This window comes from Pleurodeles waltl, chromosome 3_2, assembly GCF_031143425.1.
Source record: "Pleurodeles waltl isolate 20211129_DDA chromosome 3_2, aPleWal1.hap1.20221129, whole genome shotgun sequence".
NCBI lineage: Eukaryota > Metazoa > Chordata > Amphibia > Caudata > Salamandridae > Pleurodeles > Pleurodeles waltl.
The window spans coordinates 140,815,176-140,839,733 of record NC_090441.1 but is presented as its reverse complement, the minus strand read 5'-3'; positions in this window follow the sequence as shown (position 1 = coordinate 140,839,733).

Below are 24,558 nucleotides of genomic sequence, written 5' to 3'. Positions count from 1 at the left end.
TGGACCCCAGGAGGGCAAATGCCTGTCTGAGGGGTTGGCAGCAGCAGCCGCTGCAGTGAAACCCCGGGAAAGGCAGTTTGGCAGTACCAGGGTCTGTGCTATAGACCACTGGGATCATGGGATTGTGCCAACTATGCCAGGATGGTACAGAGGGGCAATTCCATGATCATAGACATGTTACATGGCCATATTCGGAGTTACCATTGTGAAGCTACATATAGGTAGTGACCTATATGTAGTGCACGCGTGTAATGGTGTCCCCGCACTCACAAAGTCCGGGGAATTGGCCCTGGACAATGTGGGGGCACCTTGGCTAGTGCCAGGGTGCCCACACTAAGTAACTTAGCACCCAACCTTTACCAGGTAAAGGTTAGACATATAGGTGACTTATAAGTTACTTAAGTGCAGTGTAAAATGGCTGTGAAATAACGTGGACGTTATTTCACTCAGGCTGCAGTGGCAGGCCTGTGTAAGAATTGTCAGAGCTCCCTATGGGTGGCAAAAGAAATGCTTCAGCCCATAGGGATCTCCTGGAACCCCAATACCCTGGGTACCTCAGTACCATATACTAGGGAATTATAAGGGTGTTCCAGTAAGCCAATGTAAATTGGTAAAATTGGTCACTTAGCCTGTTAGTGACAATTTGAAAGAAATGAGAGAGCATAACCACTGAGGTTCTGATTAGCAGAGCCTCAGTGAGACAGTTAGTCATAACACAGGTAACACATTCAGGCACACTTATCAGCACTGGGGCCCTGACTAGCAGGGTCCCAGTGACACATACAACTAAAACAACATATATACAGTGAAAAATGGGGGTAACATGCCAGGCAAGATGGTACTTTCCTACAATAAGGATTGGCTTTTTGCATTATGTCGCCTGTAGAGCGCGCACTGCACTGATGTTGACAAGAATGCAGTGTAGAAGTGACAAGCTCATGTTAAGATAACTCGGTCCTCACCTGACCAATTAAAGACAGATTATGAGCATTTTGTTGAAGTTCCTTCCCAGCAAACTTTATCTGAAGGTAGGGACCTTCATGGTCCTGAATTCTCTCACCAAATTCTGGCAGCCCTTCAACACTCTGGCAACACTTCTTCCATCTCATGGAAACAGCTGCTTTGCTGTAAGGACTTTGGGCTTATCCTCCTGTCCAGCTTCTGGAGTTCCCATGACCTGGAACTCTTAGCATCACATACAAACAAAGATAGTGAGTATGCCACCACAACCCTAGGTAACACCGTTACCCATATATGTTTCCCAAAGGTTAGAAACCTTTGTTGTTATTAAGAGACCCCTCACCCACCAACCTGGTTGGTGGCATGCTTTATCATAGGGGTCCATAATGCCTAGCGCACCAGAGCTGTGCTTCGACGCCTGACTACAGCGAAGCAGGTTTCTTTTGAACAGATCAACACAACAGGAAAAGTGAATAACAATTGTCTTCAGGGTGCCCACCAATGTGGTTTAGTTTAATGTTGGTAACCATTTCGCTTGGATTTTGTGGATTGAGTGAGCTAGTAAGTCTTATTCATGTTGATGATATAAGATCGCGGATGCACATTGTGTTGTTAAATTTTTCCAAACATGCCTTGGGCAAGATTCAGGTGAGAGTGCCTGTGTTGCGGACCTTTTTAGTTGGCAGTTCTTGGCTTGAGGTCTATTGTCATTCATGGACACGGGAGTGGGCACACTATACTATGCGCAATGAATCCCATTTTTTTGCTTACATCCGGGATTATTATAGAGCAACTGTTTTCCATAGGAGCACATTTTTCACCTCTCTTCAAGTTGTGTTGTTTGGTGGAGTATTGATTTTTCACAATATTATAGTTAGTTGCAGTAATGGAATGGTGTGACATCTCTGGGGCTCTGGATTTTCACATTTTCATAGTGCTGGAAAGTGGATTATTGGTAAGGGCAGGTAAGTACCTCTCACCATTTGACAAGTTAGGGGGCTAGATCAAACAGAAAATGATGGTGTGTGCTGCTGTACAAAATTAGGCAGGGATGCACCATATACATAATAATACACCGCAACCCTGTTACCACCCAGCACAAGTGGAAATCAGATGTTGTGTGCCAAAGAAGCCACCCTTGCACCATAGCAAGGATGGCTGCATTGAGGGGGGAGAATGTTTATGTGCAGGTAGGAACAACGTCCTGCACAACAACAACCTTAAAGTGCGATTTGCTTTTAATCTGTGTGCAGCATAATGCAGCACAAATAGTAAAAACAACAAATGCAGTACAAATGTAAGCATTACTCCTAGATTTTGCCTTGATAAACCCACTCCTGGGCTGGTGTCAGATATTGGCCAAGCATCCTGAATACAAATACTATGCCCATAGCAACACATATTGCACACACCTTCCAGGCAAAGTGTTGGGTGTGAATGGGCCATATATACAAGTTGGCATCAAGGCACAAAAATTGGCTTCATGCAACCTTGTATATACGGGACAGGGCACCTAAGCCTCACCAAATGTTACACTCAGGTGGCATTTAGGGCACCAACACATGCCCCAAAATACAAAGGGGCATATTTATGAGCACCACCGGAGCATCACTTTTTGTGGCACAATGCCCTGTGCCATAATTATAAGGTGGTGTTAGGCCACTTTTTATGCCTTAACACCACCCTGTAAATATGGCCCCTTCGCACCAAGCACTTTGTGTGGAAGGGGCTTGCAATGGGTGTTGCTGTGTGCGTGCCACAGCAACACCCATTGCATTTTGATGCTGCCTCAGATTTAGGAGTATCAGTAAACCTGAGACAGCACCAAAACCAAATGCCATCCCAGAGGTGGTGTTAGCAAGGTGCAATGAGGAGGTATACATTTATTCCCCCTTGTTTTTACTTTGTCTATGTGAGCTGCATTCTGCAGCACAAACAGAAGAGCCAAATCCCCATGAGTGATTGTGTATGTAATGGAATGGACAGCTTCCCACACATAAACAATCAAACCTTTCAGCGCAGACATCCTTGCAGAATAGTGCAAGGATGCCTGCAATGGCTCTACTTAGTGCCAGCACAAGGGACAACACAGGGGTCCCCTTATGTAAATGAATACGGCACATCCATGCGATGTGAAAATGACGCAGTTGGAAGTTGCCACTCTTAGCACAGTGCTGCACTCCGTCATTTTCCATAACTAGTGACCTTGACCGTTGTGTGACACACAATGGTACACATAAGAACAACCAAAATCTTGGCTCAGTGACATGTAATTGAGCCTCCAGTGGCAAATACATGATGTCCCATGTCAACAGCCAATATTGATTTTACACTATCTCATTGCAAGGGATGATGGCTTACCTCCTGCTGACCTGCCTGTCCTGGATTTTGAAGATGACATGGATGACCAGCTGCCAACTCTCAATGAACAGACTCTACAGGATGTCAAAGGATCACTCCATACACCACTTCCAGTCACAGTGGGGACAAACAGCATTGTGGGGTCTCCATGTGAACCACCCAGCTGCCGATACACACTATCAGCTAGTCCCCACACAGCTCTGGGCTCTGAGGACTCAGAGATCAGCTTTCAGAGGACAGTGGTAGGAGTCCAGCAGGAGCTGAAAGAGCAGGTTTGGTGGGGATGGAGACCATGGCAGGCAGCCGAGAGGCAGTGCAGATGTACCTCAGTCCAAATAAGGACAACTCAGCTGCCATCAGTGGCACCCCACTGCCCACTACGTGGACTCCAGCAGTCCCAGGCGGACATAGCTGCTGTCATGAAGCAGATGCTACAACAAATGCCCTCCCAAAATACTAGCAGCATGCAGAATAACTGGAGTCCATACAGCAGGAAGTGGCCTCCCTCAGGGAAAACATGGCTGCCTACCACTGTGTTGTTGTTGCGGTCTTGAAGAATCAGCAGTATCTCCTTGCAGCAGTGAAGCCTTATGTGTTGCCACAAATGGCAGCTGTTGGGTTCTTTGACTCCACATTTCCATCCCCTGAAGTGTGTGTAGCCCCCTTTACCTCTACAACAGCATCAGCCATTGCACAGGAGGCACCACACACATTAGAGGATGAAGATGTGGAAGGAAAAACATTCACAAGGAAAAACACCCGGTAGCACCAGTCTGTGCCACATGGACAGTTTCTCCTTAGTTCTGGGCTCAAGATCATTCCAGTGCACCATCCACTCCAGCTCTCCCGCAGACCTCTGCCCTCACCACGTCTTCAACAAGGCCAGCCAAATTATCGCTCCCCAGCTCCGGACCATCATCAACAGCTCCTTCGAGACCGCCATTTTTCCGGAAAGCTGGAAGCACGCCGATGTCAACGCCTTGCTCAAAAAACCCAAAGCCGACCCGAGGACCTCAAAAACTACCAACCCATCTCCCTACTCCCCTTCCCAGCGAAGGTCATATAGAAGATAGTCAACAACCAACTTTCCCGCTTCCTGGCGGACAACAGCCTACTTGACGTCTCCCAGTCTGGATTCCACAAAAACCACAGCACTGAGACTGCCCTCATCGCCTGCACTGACGACATCAGGACCAGGTTTGACAAAGGTGAAACCGTTACCCTCATCCTTCTCGACCTTTCCGCAGCATTCGACACTGTATGCCACCAAACCCTTCGCACACACCTCTTCGACGCCGGAATTCACCACAAAGCCCTGGACTGGCTCACCTCCTTTCTCTCCGAAAGAGCACAAAGAGTTCTCCTCCCCCGTACCGGTCACAGGCCACCAAGACCATATGCAGAGTCCCCCACGGATCCTCACTCGGCCCCACCCTCTTCAGTATCTACATGGCTCTGCTCGCCAGCATCGCCAGACCCCACGGTCTCAACATCATTTTCTATGCTGATGACACCCAGATCATCCTCTCCCTCATGAAGAACCCCACTACTGCCTAAAACAACCTCCACACTGGACTTCTCGCCATTACTAACTGGATGACAGCAAGCTACCTCAAGCTGAACTCAGAAAAAACTGAAATCATCATCTTCGGTCCCAACAAGTCAGCATGGGATGACTCCTGGTGGCCGGCCACCCTGGGGCCACCCCCGACACCCACCACCCACGCACGCAATCTCGGCTTCATACTCGACTCTTCCCTCTCCATGACCCAGCAAGTCAACGCCATATCATCCTAATGCTACAATACCCTTCGTATGCTTCGAAAGACCTTCAGGTGAATTCCCGTAGAAACCAGAAGAATGGTCACCCACCCCCTCGTCAGCAGCAGACGGGACTACAGCAACGCCCTCTACACGGGTACTACTGCCAAGCTCCAAAGAAAACTCCAGCCCATCCAGAATGCCTAAGTACATCTCATCCTCAACCTCCCTCGCCACAAACACATCTCCGCCCACCTCAGATCCCTTCACTGGCTACCCGTCAACAAATGGATTGTCTTCAAAATCCTAATCCACGCTCACAAAGCCCTCTATGACACCTGACTGGCCTACCTCAAAGATCGACTTAACTTCCACATCCCGACATGCCACCTCCGCTCCGCCGACCTCGCTCTCCCTACAGTCCCCCACATTCACCGTACCACCTCCGGTGGCAGGTCCTTCTCCCACCTCACCGCCAAAACGTGGAACTCCCTCCCCACCAACCTACGCAAGACCCAGGACCTCCTGTCCTTGAGAAAGCACCTAAAGACCTGGCTCTTCGAGCAGTAGCACCCCTGTCCCCACACCACCCCATAGCCTTGAGACCCTACCGGGTGAGTAGCGCACTCAACAAATCTATTGATTGATTTAGTGTTGTGACAGTATGAAATGTGCTCTCTTCACCTAACCACTGTTGAAATGTCTGCTATGTGCTGTCATTGTCTCTACCATACCAATTGGCAATGTAACGCACTCCTCATGAATGCACACTACTCCTAACCGTGTCTCATGACATGTCCCTCAACCCTGGACTTCGATTGTGCTACATATGGCAAATGTTCATTCATTGGACCAGTGAAACGGATATTGTATAGAAATCACAATAACAATTGCACCTGTAAATAAAGCACCCTGTACACATGTAGCATTTCTACTTTTACTGTGATCCATCTGCTCAGCTAAAAGTTAGCATTGTGTCAATTCATGTCAATGTGTGCAGAATATCAGTACATGAGTGCATGACTGTCAGACACTAAGCCACACACTAGAATCCAAACAAGAGTAAGCTGAATGACGGTGCTGTCAGCTACAAACAACTTATCCTTTTAAGTAGACATACGATATGTATGGTTCATTACCCAATCAAATATAATTTACCCAGATGGGAGTAGCAGTACAACTTATTTATGTGGAACAGGAAAAGCTAACCTTATCAGTGATGGCCACATGTCAGTGTTGCAAGATACAGTTCAAAATGTTAGGGTTATCAGACGTATCACAGTTGCCAACAATGAATTAGCAGGACCCCTCAAATGACAGGTGAAGTACCATAGGAAATCAAGATAGTAAGCATACCCTAGGCCATTCCCCAACTTGCCCAGTGCCCTCATGACAAGCCCCAGACCCAATCAATTACACAACTAATTAGGCTAAGATGAACATGATTTCTTTTAACACCATTAAGCAAAAGAAAACCTAAAACCTACCCTATTCTAAATTAACCCATACTAACTATCCTTAATTTAAAACTATACCGAGCTACACTATTCTAAACTTATCTCACACATGTAACACTACACTCTAAACATTGCCCCCCACCCCCCTTTTGAGAATGGATACAAGTAGGACAACATAAACTATGATTACACATGTACTAACCTAACCTATTCCCTTAACAAATATATAGATTTTTTTTTAATTATATACAAATACCCCAACATGACCCCCTACCCAACCCCCCAAAATAAAATAATGTAGAAAAACCCACCCCCACTATACTTAACCTAACCTAACCCTACACTAACCTAACACTAGACATATAATGCTCCATATAAAACTATACAAAACAGGGAGGGGAATCAACTGGGAGGTCGTAAGTTACAATATAAGTTTGCTTCCTGCTTTTCTTCAACCTTTTCATAATCTATTGCAACAACTTGAGGTCCTCTGCTGCATCCTCCTCCAATTTAGTTAGACTGGCCAAAATGTGCCCCATGTTCCTTCTCATGTCCTGCATATACTGACTTGGGCCTACTGCTGCAGGTGGCCTTACCCGTGGCAGTATGATTACTGGTGCATGTGACGTTGAGGGCCGTGGTCTAGCTGTGGCACCCTCCACCCCTGATGGCTTGTCTCCAATGTCCTTTTGTGGCTGTCTTGGAGGTCCCCCATGGGGAAAGGCACGCCATTACCCTGATGCTTTTTCTCTATGGAACCTACTGCCCCTTCTGCGGAGGCATCATCAACCTCCATTATGTGGCGGTATCGTTCGGCCCTCTTATGGAAGTCTCGCCTCTGTACTTCAGTCATGTTGGCAGCTGAAATATGAGGAGAAGCAAGCATCAGTAACAGCTATGGGTGGAGATTGTACAGACATATAGGGGGTCATTCGGACCTCGGCGGTAAAAGGCGCTTACCGCCGGTCAGAAGACCGCCATAACACCGCCGCGGCCGCGGGAAACCGCCACAGTCATTCTGACCCGCAACAGGCAAACCGCCAAAAACCCGACATCCACAAAAGTCCGCCACACCAACGGCCAGCGAGAAACTGGCGATGACTAAACCTCCACCGTCACGGCAACAGAAATACGCCCATTCCATTCTGACCCACGAATCCATGCGGCGGTCTTTCAACCGCGGTATTCCATTGGCGGTACACACCGCTGCGGTCAAAAAACACACACAGCTCCAAAACACTGCCACATTGGTCATTTTGAAACACACACACCTGATACACATACTAACACCACTCCCACACACCCAACACAATATAAAACACACACCCACAAACCCCTACGACCACCATTTATTGACTAAGGCCAGAGAGAGACACCACCAGCTAGTACAGAGCATTCACAGGCACATAACACCATCACTCACACAACATCCACGCACAAAACACCACACACCACCACACTCACCACACTCATCACCACAAACGCCACCCCACACCTCATCCACACCACCCCATGGCACCCCAAAGACACCCCAGGTTTTCAGACGCTGAACTCAGGGTCATGGTGGAGGAAATAGTTCGGGTAGAGCCCCAGCTCTTCCGGGGGCACAGGTGCAGCACACCACCATTGCTAGGAAGATGGAGCTATGGCAAAGAATAGTGGACAGGGTCAACGCTGTGGGACAGCATCCACGAAATCGGGACGACATCAGGAAGCGGTGGAACGACCTACGGGGGAAGGTGCGTTCCATGGTATCAAGGCACAACATCGCGGTGCAGAAGACTGGCGGCGGACCCCCACCTCAACCCCCAGAATTCACAACATGGGAGGAACAGGTCTTGGCGATCCTGCATCCTGAGGGCCTCGCTGGAGTATGCAGAGGAATGGACTCTGGTAAGTTTAATCTCAACTACTTCATCCCCCCCACCCACCGGCATGCCAAATCATACCCCCAACCTCCCCCCTCACCCCCATCACAGATCCTCCTTGCTAATGTCTCACCATCACAACCCACCCATCCCAACACCAAACCCTGCATGCGACCACAAACCATGGACACCCCTCACCTAAGCATGCCCACTGCACATACCCATCCCCCCCAAACCACTGTCACAACAGCCCCCACAAGGGAATGCCAGCACTGGGGTACACGGGCACCCACCCATTGCACGCTATGGCACACACAGAAGCAATAACCATACTCTTATACCCCTGCAGGACCCGAACGCCACGACACCGCCCAGGAGGGTCCAGAAATGTCCATTCCACCCCCAGAAGAGGCCCACAGTGATGACAGCAGCTCTGTCTCCCTGGACCCAGATGACCAGCCCGGCCCATCGGGGACCTCGGGACAGTCGGTTCCCCTCAGACAGCCACAGGCCACAGCAGACCTACCCCCCTCTGGGAACACCAGCACAGCACCCACCCAGCGGGCCATACCTCTGTCTCCAGGACACGTCAATCAGCGGTGTGTCCACCACTACAGGGCACCCAGGTTAACCCACCACCCCAACAACAACAGGGACCTTGGGGCAGTGGTAGTGGGCACACGGTCCAGGGGACAGAGGCCCAGGGAAACAGGGCAACTGGGAGGGCTACTGTGCGACAGGGGGAGGACAGGCCAAGGGAACCCACTCTACACGAGGCCCTATCCTCCATCATGGGAGCATACCACCGCTCCCAGGAGACGATGGCGACGGTCCTGGCCAGGTTCCAGGAGATCCAGGTACTGCAGGAGGAACAGTTTATGGGGTTCAGGGAAGAACTCAGAAATATCAGTTCCGCAATGGGCACCATCGTTGTGGCTCTCAATCAGATTGTCAGCACATTGCGGGACCATGTGGCACCACAAAGGGCCCCTGTCACTAGCATGGAACAAGAACAGGCTACCACCTCCGCCGGCGCTAGTGGACAGGAGGCCCCGACACAAGAACAACAGGCCACCAGAACCCCACCCCCTGCAGAAGGAGAACCACCCCGCAAGCGGTGCCTGAGATCTAGGAAGAAGACAGAGTAGGATGCCAAGACCCCCGCCAGGAAAGGATACCCCCTGATTGTCATCCCACTGTCCCACATTGTCACCCTGTCCAACCTTAAACTGCCCCTGCTCCACCATTCCACAGGCATATGGACAATGCACCTGTGAGACTCAAAATCTGGACTCTGCCATGGACATTCCTCCACCATCACCCATCACCGAATTGCAACCATTACCCAAAATTGAGCACTTTAATAAACACACTTATTGCACAAAAATATTCTGGAGTCTGCCTGTATTTTTGAACAAATGTATTACACAGAACCGTGCCAAAATGTCCAGTTACATTGTGATGACAACATACCACAGTCACACAGCTGTAGTTCATGGGGAAATAAAGCAGAGGTCACGGAGTGGGGCCCACATCTCTGAAATTGGAAGGGAAAGACACAACTCAGTGAACATACACTGGGTGGAAACTCAGACAGTAGAGAGGCAGGAGACTTTAAGTAAATGTAAATTCCGGTGTTGCTTCTTACCTGTATGTTATTGAAAATACTGCTGTATTACTCTGTCCCTGTTGTCTGTGTCGTCCTCTTCGTCTTCCTACCCTTCACTCTCCGCAGGCTCCACAGCTGCCACAACACCACCATCTGGACCATCCTCCTGCAGGAAAGGCACCTGGCGGCGCAAAGCCAGGTTGTGAAGCACACAGCAGGCCACGATGATATGGCACACCTTCTTTGGTGAGTACATTAGGGATCCACCTGTCATATGGAGGCACCTAAACCTGGCCTTCAGGAGGCCGAAGGTCCGCTCGATCACCCTCCTAGTACGCCCATGGGCCTCATTGTACCGTTCCTCTGCCCTTGTCCTGGGATTCCTCACTGGGGTCAGTAGCCATGACAGGTTAGGGTAACCAGAGTCACCAATTAGCCACACACGGTGTCTCTGAAGTAGTTCCATCAGGTAAGGGATGCTGCTATTTCGCATGATGTACGCGTCATGCACTGACCCAGGGAACTTGGCATTTACATGGGAGATGTACTGGTCAGCCAAACAGACCCCCTGGACATTCATGGAATGATAACTTTTTCTATTCCTGTACACCTGTTCACTCGTGCTGGGGGGACCAAAGCAACATGTGTCCCATCAATTGCACCAATGATGTTGGGAATATGTCCAAGCGCATAGAAATCACCCTTCACCGTAGCCAAATCGCCCACCTCAGGGAAAACAATGTAGCTCTGCATGTATTTCAACAGGGCAGACAACACTCTGGACAACTCCTTGGAAAACATAGGCTGTGACATCCCTGATGAAATGGCCACTGTAGTTTGGAATGACCCACTTGCAAAGAAATGGAGTACTGACAGAACCTGCACTAGAGGGGGAATCCCTGTGAGTTGGCGATGGGTGACATCAGGTCTGGCTCCAGTTGGGCACACAGTTCCTGTATAGTGGCTCTGTCAAGCCTGTATGTCAGTATGACATGTCTTTCTTCCATTGTCAACAGGTCCACCAGCGGTCTGTACACAGGAAGATTCCTCCATCTCCTCGCAAGTCCCAGCGGACGGTGCCTAGGAAGGACAACATGGAGCACAGAGTCAAACAACCCACAGGTACGTTCCCACAGCTTGCACAGTACACGATTCTCAATGCATTGAATGGCTTGTATGAGTGTTGATGCAAGGCCTAGGTATGTGTGACGCAGTAGATTTTAAGCCATGTGGGCCCTTGAAATGGCGGCTGCCTGACCTGTGAAGTGCGACAGTGGGATGTGAGGTCAATGCGCTGGCGTGGCACACCATGGCGGGAGGCGGTCGAAGACCGCGGCGCAAAGCCGCATTGGTTAACATTGAACCCTATGGGTCTCAGGAGCCAATGACGATGTGCGCCGGCGGTCGCGGTACGCACCGCCGCGGGCGTGACCGCCATTTTCTATCTGCTTAATCACTCAATACCTGATCATCCACAGGAGAGGACCTATACTGCAAGTGCTGCTGTGACCTCGGTCTGGAAGAGACAATGGCTGCTGCGACTGGGGAAAGGGCCCCTGCCTTCACTTCTGAAGAATTGGAGAAACTCGTGGATGGGGTCCTCCCCCAGTATGCGCTACTCTACGGTCCTCCAGACTAACAGGTAAGTACACTGGGACCATGCTTTGTGGCCAGTGCCTGGGTTGAGTGGGGTGAATGAACGATGGTGGGGAGGGGAGCGAATGAGGCATGCATCAAACGACAGATGAGAGCATGTGCCACATGGCAAGGGTGGGGATGGGGGGCCACTCACATCGAGCATGCAGAAAATGATTGTTTATTTTTCTCCCCCTGGACATGTCACATAGGTCAGTGCCCATCAGAAAATTGACATTTGGCGTGCCATCGCCAAGGACGTCCGGACCCTGGGGGTCCACAACAGATGGGGCACCCACTGCCACAAGAGGTGGGAGGACATCCGCCGCGGGAGCAGGAAGACCGCGGAGGCTCTGCTGGGGATGGCCTCCCAACGTAGGAGGGGTGGCACTCGTCAATTGACCCCCCCGATGTCCCGGATCCTGGCGGTGGCCTACCCCGATTTGGATGGGCGCGTGAGGACATCACAGCAGACACAAGGGGGTGAGTACAAATACATTCTGCTGACTTTGCGCGCATTGGAGGTGTCTGGGTGTGGGAAGAGGGCTGTGGCTAACCCTAGGCCAGGGCGATTTCCGTAGTCTAGGCCCCTCCATTAGGCATGGCCCTGTGCCCCCGCCCCCCACCTCTGTAGGTTGCCTAGTACAGCTAATCATGGCCCTGTGTCACCTATGTGTGGATTTGTCGTCCATAGGCTTGTAGGCCATGTCCCACGGATTGAGTAGTGTACCCCAAGTGCGCGGCATAGTGCAGGGGGCTTCTGTGTCTGTCCTCTCCGCCAACTGTGTCGCCAATGCATGCACTCAACATGTCTTTCTCCCCCCCTTTTTTTGGTGGTCTTCCTGTTCATGTGTGCATTAGCATCATCAGGCGGAGGAGAAGTGGCATCGGAGCACGAGGGAGCTGCATTTCAAATGGCCATGGAGGGCTATGCAACCGACTCGGAGTTCACCAGTGAGACGGAGGGCGAGGGGAGCTCCACAGCGGGGACACGTGGTGACACCAGCGACACAGACACGTCCTCGGAAGGGAGCTCCCTTGTGGTGGCGGCAACATCCGTGCCCACCACAACAACAGGTACAGCCGCCACCCAGCGCACCAGATCCGCCCTCCCAGCAGCCCCTCAGCCTTCGTCCCGTGCCCGCTCACCCTGGAAGGTGGGCATCTCCTTCGCCCCAGGCACCTCAGGCCCTGCCCCAGTTACCCCTGCTGCCTTCAGTGAGGAGGTCATTGACCTCCTGAGGACGCTCATTGTTGGGCAGTCTACCCTTTTGAATGCCATCCAGGGTGTAGAAAGGGAGGTGCACCGGAGTAATGCATACCTGGAGGGCATTCATTCGGGTCGGGCTGCCCATCAGCGATCGTTCAACGCTCTGGCATCAGCACTGACGGCAGCCATTGTCCCTGTCTCCTGCCTCCCTCCTCCAACTTCCTCAACCCAGTCCCACTCCCCTGTACCTCTGCCTATCCCAGACACACCTACAGACCAGCCTGCACACACCTCAACACCCAAGGGAAGCTCATCCAGACATAAGCACCACACATCACACAAGCATTCACCCAAGCAACAGCCACATGCAGACATGCCAACAGCCACTGCCTCCTCTGTGTCCCCCTCCTCCTTGTCTCCCTCCTCCCTACTTGTGACGTCTCCACTCACACTTGCATGCACAACATCATCAGCCACTACGTCCATCACCAGCACACCCACCAGAACACTCCGCACACGTGCAGTCACCACCCCCACTACCATTTACACGTCCCCTGTGTCCTCTCCCAGTGTGTCTGTCACCCCCTCTTCCAAACCACACAAACGCAGGCAGCCACCCACCCAACAGCCATCCACCTCACGACAGCCTCCAGCACAAGCACCTGCACCCAAAGACACCAGACTTGACTCACCTACAACCACATCCTCTTCCTCTACTCCCATACCCACTACACCTACCCTTCCCACTGCTCCAAAAAAGTTTTTCCTGTCCAAAATTAACCTCTTTCCATCACCTGACCCACCCCCTCCATCTCATAAGACTCCAACCAGCACCTCAGCCACCACAAAACCTGGACCTACAAGGACAATAGTCCAAGGAATTTGGAGTCCACCACCTTCAAGGCCAGCTACTTCGGCTAGCAGTAAAGATACAGCCAGCCCACCCCCTGGAAAGAAAGTAAAAAAAGCCAGTGCCCGGCGCGAGAGGCCAGAGACAGGAGGCTCCAAGGGCACTACCCTGGCACCGTCAGGAAGTGGGGTGCCACCTGGCACACCGACAAAGGGAGGAAAGGGCCACAGAGGAGCAGGGAAGGGTGACAAGGGCAGCACGCCCGACAAGTCCGGCAGCAGGCGAGCTGCCCAGGAGGGCCCCACCAGCCCCATTCCAGGGGTGAAGGAGGACACCCACGGGCCCGGGACGGCAGCACAGGAGGGCCCCGCAAGCGAGAAGACAGATGTGCACGAAGAGCACGCAGCCACATGTCGGGTGGCGAGTGAGATCCATGTCATGGCCGGATCTGGTGCCCTGGAGACACATGTCAAGCACCGCTGAACAGGGCACCGCCGTCTCAAGAACCGCTGAACAGGGCCCTTCAAGACAAGCACCGCTGAACAGGGCACCGCCGTCTCAAGAACCACTGAACAGGGCCCTTCAAGACAAGCACCGCTGAACAGGGCACCGCCGTCTCAAGAACCGCTGAACAGGGCCCTTCAAGACAGGCACCGCTGAACAGGGCACCGCCGTCTCAAGAACCGCTGAACAGGGCCCTTCAAGTCAAGCACCGCTCTGCTGGGCCCTTCAAGTCAAGCACCGCTCCGCTGGGCGCTTCAAGTCAAGCACCGCTCCGCTGGGCACCGCCGTCTCTGCACCGCTCCGCTGGGCCCTTCAAGTCAAGCACCGCTCCGCTGGGCACCGCCGTCTCTGCACCGCTCCGCTGGGCCCTTCAAGTCAAGCACCGCTCCGCTGGGCCCTTCAAGTCAAGCACCGCTCCGCTGGGCCCTTCAAGTCAAGCACCGCTCCGCTGGGCACCGCCGTCTCTGCACCGCTCCGCTGGGCCCTTCAAGTCAAGCACTGCTCCGCTGGGCACCGCCGTCTCTGCACCGCTCCGCTGGGCCCTTCAAGTCAAGCACCGCTCCGCTGGGCCCTTCAAGTCAAGCACCACTCCGCTGGGCACCGCCGTCTCTGCACCGCTCCGTTGGGCACCGCCGTCTCTGCACCGCTCCGCTGGGCCCTTCAAGTCAAGCACCGCTCCGCTGGGCACCGCCGTCTCTGCACCGCTCCGCTGGGCCCTTCAAGTCAAGCACCGCTCCGCTGGGCCCTTCAAGTCAAGCACAGCTCCGCTGGGCACCGCCGTCTCTGCACCGCTCCGCTGGGCCCTTCAAGTCAAGCACCGCTCCGCTGGGCCCTTCAAGTCAAGCACAGCTCCGCTGGGCACCGCCGTCTCTGCACCACTCCGCTGGGCACCGCCGTCTCATGCACCGCTCCGCTGGGCCCTTCAAGTCAAGCACCGCTCCGCTGGTCACCGCCGTCTCTGCACCGCTCCGCTGGGCCCTTCAAGTCAAGCACCGCTCTGCTGGGCCCTTCAAGTCAAGCACCACTCCGCTGGGCACCGCCGTCTCTGCACCGCTCCGTTGGGCACCGCCGTCTCTGCACCGCTCCGCTGGGCCCTTCAAGACAAGCACCGCTGAACAGGGCACCGCCGTCTCAAGAACCGCTGAACAGGGCCCTTCAAGACAAGCACCGCTGAACAGGGCACCGCCGTCTCAAGAACCGCTGAACAGGGCCCTTCAAGTCAAGCACCGCTCTGCTGGGCCCTTCAAGTCAAGCACCGCTCCGCTGGGCGCTTCAAGTCAAGCACCGCTCCGCTGGGCACCACCGTCTCTGCACCGCTCCGCTGGGCCCTTCAAGTCAAGCACCGCTCCGCTGGGCACCGCCGTCTCTGCACCGCTCCGCTGGGCCCTTCAAGTCAAGCACCGCTCCGCTGGGCCCTTCAAGTCAAGCACCGCTCCGCTGGGCACCGCCGTCTCTGCACCGCTCCGCTGGGCCCTTCAAGTCAAGCACTGCTCCGCTGGGCACCGCCGTCTCTGCACCGCTCCGCTGGGCCCTTCAAGTCAAGCACCGCTCCGCTGGGCCCTTCAAGTCAAGCACCACTCCGCTGGGCACCGCCGTCTCTGCACCGCTCCGTTGGGCACCGCCGTCTCTGCACCGCTCCGCTGGGCCCTTCAAGTCAAGCACTGCTCCGCTGGGCACCGCCGTCTCTGCACCGCTCCGCTGGGCCCTTCAAGTCAAGCACCGCTCCGCTGGGCCCTTCAAGTCAAGCACAGCTCCGCTGGGCACCGCCGTCTCTGCACCGCTCCGCTGGGCACCGCCGTCTCTGCACCGCTCCGCTGGGCCCTTCAAGTCAAGCACCGCTCCGCTGGTCACCGCCGTCTCTGCACCGCTCCGCTGGGCCCTTCAAGTCAAGCACCGCTCCGCTGGGCCCTTCAAGTCAAGCACCGCTCCGTTGGGCACCGCCGTCTCTGCACCGCTCCGCTGGGCCCATCAAGTCAAGCACCGCTCCGCTGGGCACCGCAGTCTCTGCACCGCTCCGCTGGGCCCTTCAAGTCAAGCACCGCTGGACAGGGCACCGCAGTCTCATGCACCGCTGGCCCATTGGCAGAAGGGGCAGGGCCGGATCTGTGTCGGACAGGGTTGCACGAAGCACTCTGGGCGCCATGCCTCCTCCAGAACCAGTGGAGTCTGTAATCCACTTGATTGACTGTGGCTTTGCACTCCCCAGGATGGCACAGTGGGCAATCCACCCACTGTAGAGACTTGTGAGACTGTGGCTTTGCACTCCCCTGGATGGCACAGTGGGCAATCCACCCACTGTAGAGACTTGTGAGACTGTGGCTTTGCACTCCCCAAGATTGAACAGTGGGCATGGAGGCCCCTCGTGGATCTGGCATCGTGGACTCATCTGGCTGAGGTGCCCCCCCTTCCCTTCCCCCTGAGGTGCCTGTAGTTTTGCTATCTGATGCCCCTGCAGTGTTCTCTCCAATGGATTTGGGTATCGTGTGTGGGCTTTGCCCATGTGTTTAGGCCTATTGGCCCACGAACAATGGCTGATACCCAATTTGCACAGGACAATTTACATTTGTATATATAGTTATTGATGTTGGATATATTTTTTTACTTAGCCGTTCAATATACTTCAAAATTCATGATCATTTTATTTTGTCTTTGCATTCTTCCGGGGGGTTTGGGGGGTGTCACTCTGAGTTGTTGCTCTGCATTGATGTGTATGTAGTTGTGGGTGAGGGTGAGGGTGGGTGTGTCGCGTATGTGTGTGCCCGTAATTTTTTGCCTCCCCCCTCCCCTGTGTCGTAGGTGCAGTACTCACCGGTGTCTTCTGCACCGGCGTTTGTGCTCCTGGTAGAGGAGCAGGAAGACAATAGCTGGTAGGATGTGTAGTTCGGGTTCCATGTTGTCCAGATTCCTCGTGGAGTGTGTAGAGGTGAGCGTTTTCCGTTCGTAATGTCTGTTTCCGCCGTGTTTTTATCGGCCGGGCTACCGCCCCGGAAAAGGTGCCGGATTGGTGGGTTGTGATAGGGTGGGCGGTACATTGTCTCCCGTCTGTCTGTTGGCGGTGACCGCCGCGCTGTTTGTTTGTCCTGCCGTGGCGGTCGGAGTGTTAAAGTGGCGGTTTCTGTTGGCGGTTCCCGCCAGGGTCAGAATTCCATTTTTTTTACCGCCTGCCTGTTGGCGGGTTGTCCGCCGCTTTAACACCGACCGCCAGGGTTGGAATGACCCCCATAATGTACATTGCAACTGCAGATAACATATACAGTCCAGCACACATTCAGCAAAAATGATTTACTCCTCATCTATGACTATTTTCTACCAGCCATCATCAGTATCATGTACATAACACTGGGATTACGGAAATATATTTAGCAACAACAGGGCCCAGAGCTGAGTGGACAAAATTGTCCATGATCAACATTTGTATCTTCTAACTTATGAGGATCACGTGCCCCAAAAAGTCTGGATTTCCTGTGTCCCTGTGCAGAAGGGGGGCTGTGCATTCAATTCACCACCTCGACACACCTGGTGAAACATCAAGGCTTGCTCAGTCATCATGGAGGTAAGGTGTGGGCCCTATGATAGGGGGCCAGGTAACTTCCTACATGCTATTCTAAGGTTTGGTAAATCAACATTAATGTGTTCTGTTGTAAGACCTGGCCTGAGCATACGTAACAAGGAGGCCATTGCCCATGATGTGCCCACATGTACAACTGATTGAAACTTCCCATAAAAATGTGCTTTAAGCCTGAGCTGCACTTCAGAGTTGTCAACACATTAAAGAGCTGAAGCCCCATACCCCGTGCTATGTAGTGCTACATGTGTTAAATGGCACACACATAGTGGCTGTATAGGTGCCCTTAGGCCCACAGTGAGTTTGGCACTGCAGTGAGTGCTGCAATAGTATCCAGAAACATTGTACATTATTTGCACCTGCATGTCAAACATCACTAAAGTACCAGGTACACACATTGCATTCACATCATATGCATATGTGATGTGACCTACATCACTCACAAATATCATGGTGGCCGGACCACGTGGCTCCTTGTAGTACAACAGACTCATTATTTCTGAAGGGTACTGAGGCACCTGTGGTGTATGTGTCTCCTACATAAGCCCCCTAGGCACCCCTGCAAATGTCACCCGCATCTGTGCCGTCTTGTCAGTAATTTGTAAGCAATGTATGGCACACTGTGCTGACAATGGTGCTGTGACAAAGTGGTTGTAAACAGGCATGCAATGTACGTAAACAGCAGCCTTGAGACTTATCATGGTAGACACCAATGAATAACTGGCCAGCCCTATCAATTCCCATTCTACACTATTCCATGCCAGCACACGTTGCCCCTTGAACTACATGCAAGCCATTCTCATTGCTCAACATTCCAATATACATGATGTCACCATCCATTCTCCAATGGTATCAGATCATTGGTCAGGCAAAACCAACTTTCATAGCATTCCACATAGACTGACCCACACCAAACCCTGGTTTAGAACCCATGATGCACAAGATGACATTTACTGGATGCATCAGTTTCTTCGAATCGCGCAACCTCTCCTATGGTGTAGGGTGCAGATCCACCTCCAAAATATGGATGGATAACATTGGTTAGTGTAATTCATACATTTCAGTTAATGGTCAACATTGTATACTATTAACTTTCAGCTGAGTGAGCACGTCATCCTAGTGGTAGAGCAGAGCAACTAACAAACATCTGTGATCAGTCAATCACACATACTCTCATATAATGTAGACCCACACACCTACAAACCATCACTGTCCCTGACACTTCTATGGTGCTTCTCACTGCACCGTTAATACATGGCATTGTCATGCAGGTGTCTGTTAGCTCTACACCTCCATGACCAGATGGAACTGCTTGACACTCTATATTGCATCTGAGGTGCATGCAATGTTTGTTGAAGTGGCTGTCTCATTGTGATACCCATAGCATTTGAGCCTGCCTCAGATGTCATAGTCATCTGCCTCATGGTCACAGCAAACTGACAAACTACTGCCCATTGGTTGTGAGGGTATTCCAAGGTGTTGAGGAATGACGTGATACATCCTTCAGTGAAATACGTAATGTGTGCCATCTCAAGGCACACACATGAGCAATAAAGCAATGGGAGTATACTAATGTGAAGATAGTTGTACCTACCTGCACATTGACTGATTAAATTCATGGATGTATTGCAAATAGTGTGTAGCCAGTGCATTGTTGCTATAGTATACCATTATTTGGACAGGGAGTGATAAGAATATGGGCATATAAAATGCCTTAACACAGGAACACTTCCTCTGTGGTCCAAGGATGCATTTGTTGGTTCAGGTTACTGATTGATGTGCCAGTGAATGAGCAAATGCAGCGCAGCCCCATGCTATCAGTGAGAAGTGGCAGGCCTGTGGAACTGACTCTGCATATGTATGTGGTAATAGACTTAGTATAGGGTGTACGTGATACACAAGGACCTGGAACAGGGAAGTGCTAGTAGTCTGGACCCAGTGCATGGTCAAGCTACCTTACATGGCCTTGGCCAATGACAAAAAAGGGCCAATTGAACTAGAGGAGTGCTGCACCAATTGCATCAATACAGTCCCTGTGGCCATCAGTGCAACCCTTACCCCACCATGTGTGCGCCTAATGAGAATTAAGGCACAGCATGATGCAGGTAGGGTCCAAATGCATTTATTTATGTGTAGGTAAATTATGTACTCAGCAGGAGTTGCAACAGATGCTCACGACTTCTTCTGAGTACATTGGGAGCCCATCTCATACATTTTAATCTCCCCATATCACACCTGCTCTCAGCAGCAGTTCAGATTGCTGGTATAATTGTACTAAGGGATTTCTCGTCTTACTCAGTGGCTCATACATATGCCACCCAAACATGTTTTGGGACTCCCTTCCATACATGATGCATGGCGCAGGCCTCATTTGGTGCTGCTCATTACCGAGTTGCCCTATCCATGCATCACAACACTTTCTAATGGTTGTGCAAGGAAAATGGTACATCTGCCCAGCATCGTCCTCATTATTGTACATCGACTTGCAAGCCTAAGGTGGCACTGGGACTCATCATACAGGTAGCATACGACATGTCCACATCAACAAGCATGACATACGGCACTCAACCGTGTCTGCAACTGTCATGCACATGCAAAAGTAATGTCAGACTTACCAACTGCTCCACAAATCTCAATTCCCAGATGATCCAGCAGATCCTGCTCCATAATTATCAGATCTGCCCATCAATGTTTTAGTTGGTGGTCGTTCCTTCCACTGCCAAAGATCCTTGTAAGGTGGTGGAGCACCTTGCTCCACTGCAGCCGCTGTGTCTCCGTGAGGTAGCCAAGGATTACACGGCCACCCACTTGCAGCATCAAAATGAAGTACTGCTGAACAAGCCAGATGAACTTCCCCAGCTCACCTGCTGACATCCGTGGCAGTCTCTCTTTCCTATACATACTGAAAATGCAGATCACCCAAAACAAATAAAGAAAGAAAACCTAACACCCAACCCAACGATCCCAACCACTTTTCTACCCCAGAAAAACACCCCACAATAAAGAGACAAAAACAGTACAATTACTCTACAAAAGACAAGTTTAAAGACAACCAAGGACAACAACTACAAGACAGAGCACAAGAAATACAACAAACACTGCAAAATACACCAATCCACCTACAATACCAGCTCTACATACCCTCACACAGTCACAGACAAAAAGACTGTGAAGTGAAAGTAAACTGACTGTACCATGTTTGGAGGCAGGATTTCCCGTTTCATCACTTCCTGGGTATGTGCGTCACGTTTCCAGTCATGCGTGTTTTTTTACGGATTACTGTCATGCGTTGCTTTTCTCACCATTAGCGTGAAAAGGCCTGTGGACATGCGATAGACGCTGAAGGGCTAGGCGTCTATTAGCTTAGGGGTATTGTATGGTATATTCGTAAATGGGGGAAAAATGTTGATGCATGACAGTCATGCGTGGATTATACACCATGGTGCGTTCACAGGTGTATGTACGTGTAAGTGCCACTCAGGGCCCAGGCGTCATTTTACAAACATTGCAATGTGTAGTTGATGTGTTTCCGTCATTAATTTTTGACGCATGACAAAATTGCGTGGATTTTCGCATTGTAGGCCTTGAGTGCACCCTGATTGAAGTAACATGTTACATGGGCTGGTTAACAATGCTGTATATGAGGTATGGCAACATGTGCATGAATATCCAGTACTGTCATTATGGTGACAATGGTATGTTGAACCTATAGGTTTGTTTGTGAGTCTGGTCCATGCGATTACTCATACCTTGTGGATATATGCGTGTGTAGCTACACTGTGTCCACATACGTGATGGCACATTTGTGCTATGTGTGTACATATGTGTATGTATACTAATTTGTGAGTGGACTACATTGTTATGTCTGAGATTCAAATGTATACATACCTACAAAACAATATATATTTGGTGGCCTATGTTCAACACATGTTAAAGCATGGTGCAACCATGACAGTTTCTACTCACAGCATTCAGTGGACTTGGACTGCATTGGCATCATGTAAACCATGCCAATTTGCGTGTGCATGTGTGTCTACTCTGTGGTGTGTTGTTTAATTTTACTTCATGTTGCTCTGCTACACATGTTCCTTTTGGTCCCCCATGCACCTTATTTGCAGGAGATGTTATGTTCACATGTGTTGGTGAAGATTGGTATTTGCCCTGTGTGTGTGTATAGACGTGTTTTGTAAATCCTATAACAAATGGCGACAGTGGTGTGTTCATAGGATGTGAAACATCAAATTACTATCTTCCTGCATGGACACATGTTGGCATTTGACACATGCATGTGTTGTCACATCAGTGCCACATATGTTTCCGTATGTCAGAACACATGTAAAAGTTATTTCTTACAGTCACTGACCCTGTGATACCTATGCCCTTACTATTGTGCTTGGTTGCCTTTTGCTCTGAGTCCATACACATTACCATGCATGAGCCATTACAGTGGTACATGTTTGCTGAGATATGTGGCATATGTGTGCTTGCCATCAACTAGGCACTCATATTTGTCCACATCATGTTTGTTATGACTGTCACAAACAATGGCATACCAGTATGTAACAGTGTTGCAGTCTGGCTTAGATGGCAGCCTACTCATCATCACAACTGTGTGAGATTGTATGGTAAATAATCCCCATGGTTGCATGTGAAGGGGCAAGTAAATGGAGCCCTAGTTTACTCAGCACCATGTGCACATGCACCAGGCCCCTGACAATGTAATACATTAATGTAGCAACAGCAGTAGTGTGTGGGTTCATTGAGCAGGGACCTAGCCTCTTGATTGCTACTCTGCAGAACTATGCACACTCCCCAGTAGACAGACACATGCACAATTGTGGACATGCAGACCAGGATATCAGTTTTTCCTCTGTGGTACTTGATATCAGCTTTCCCCTCTCACATACAGAGCTCGAGTGCTTGCAAATGTGGGACATGTGATATTATTTGATGTCCTTAATTGTTTCCTTGGGTAGCTTGTTGGGCTTGTATATCTGTTGTGACTTTAATATTAGAAACGTGCCAGGGTACAGATGGTGTTGTCTCTCACAGCCTCCTGTCATGGTGGCATCCAATGGCAAATACCATAGTGTGCTAGTGGCCAAAATGACTGGGGTATGTACTAAACTGCCAACCCTCTCTGTCCCTATGTGAGATGTTGACATGTAGACATTGATGTGTTGTACAGTCAGTGTTGGTCTATGTGTGTCCCTTCTTCATGTATTCCTGCACCACTTGTAAGGCATGTATTGTTACCTACATTACTCCCATTCTTTAGGCTGCTTGCACTTTGTACACATCTTCTACAGCAACATTGTCTGGTCATACATGGACATGATGCAACATGTGACTTGTGTAATTGGAAGATGTACCCATCTCCTTCTCCTGGCTACTTGACAGTTGAGGATACATTGACAGTATTCGTGAGAAGTCTTGAGTTACACACACACATGACATTACTCCTGCCACAGCACTTGTGTTGTCTCCATTTCACCTTCCGTGTTTCCAAGTCTCTGTGGGTGTCTCGAGCTGTCCATCCACAACCTTCATTGTACATGGGTATGCATTTCTTCCAGCATGCCACAACCAAGGTGACTCTTACCATGTCTAAATGATATTGAGGTGTGAAATCATCTCAGTGCTGTACAGTTCATTTGCCATTTGCAACATATGGCTAGGTCTACTCCCACTCAGTTTGGCATTGTGTCTCAGACATTTTTCAGAAATGCTGAGCATAGTGGCACATCCTACACCTGATTGCGATGTTAGAGGCCACAACATGTATGGGACAATTTGTTACTGTTGCTATCATGCACTATCATGTGAGTGACAATGAGTGGTGTGTATTGCTGTGTGCTGTGTGAGGTAGTTACATACAGCATGCTAGGTATACATGCTGACATGTCAAGAATTGTTCATACTGGCAAACCATTGCTACCTAGGACATACACCCGTACATCAGTCTTCACATGTTTGCATAGATTTGCTCTAGGCATGTGTCAAGACAGCAGATTTGTGTGACAAGGGTGCACCTCATTAATGTACATAGTGAATATTAGACACTCTGCATACATTCGACCCAGATAAAAATTTGGTGGTGCATTGTCCCAATAAATCCATGGATCATGACTATGGGTTATGTGTTTGGATAGTGATTCTGCACCCATAGCTGATTATTTAGTCAAGGCAACCCACTGCACACTCCACAGCCAACATGTGTGTGCCATACGTGAGGGACAGTCCACCATTTGCCAGGGTTGTGCCCAATGGCAGTGCCAGGACACAATCCCATGAATACACTGTGCAGGCTCAGCATCAGACATTGGTTACAATCCCTGGACATTTACTGTAGGACCACAGTTAGCAATGATGTTCACCCTTGTCACACATGAACCATGCAGGCAAAGCTACTGTCTCCATGAGTTGTGACAGTGTTCTGTTTCTACATAACTTGATATCCATTTATTGACAGCCCCTACCTCATGTGTGCACCCATTGCATACATCCTGTTATGCATGGTGCTGTTGTGTGGTGAATAGGCTAGGTATTAGCACCTTGCCCACTTGACGGAACAATATATGTAGTGGTGCATGGATCTAGACCCTCAGGAGTCACATGGCCGCAAATTGCTTGTCACTGATATGTGAGATGGTGGCTGTTAGAAATGAGGTCTTTGGTTGACAGTCAGGTTACCCCCTGTTCAAGCAAGGACCCTCACTCTAATCAGGGTAAAAGAGAATCACCCTCAGCTAACTCCTGCTTTCCCCCTTATTAGCTT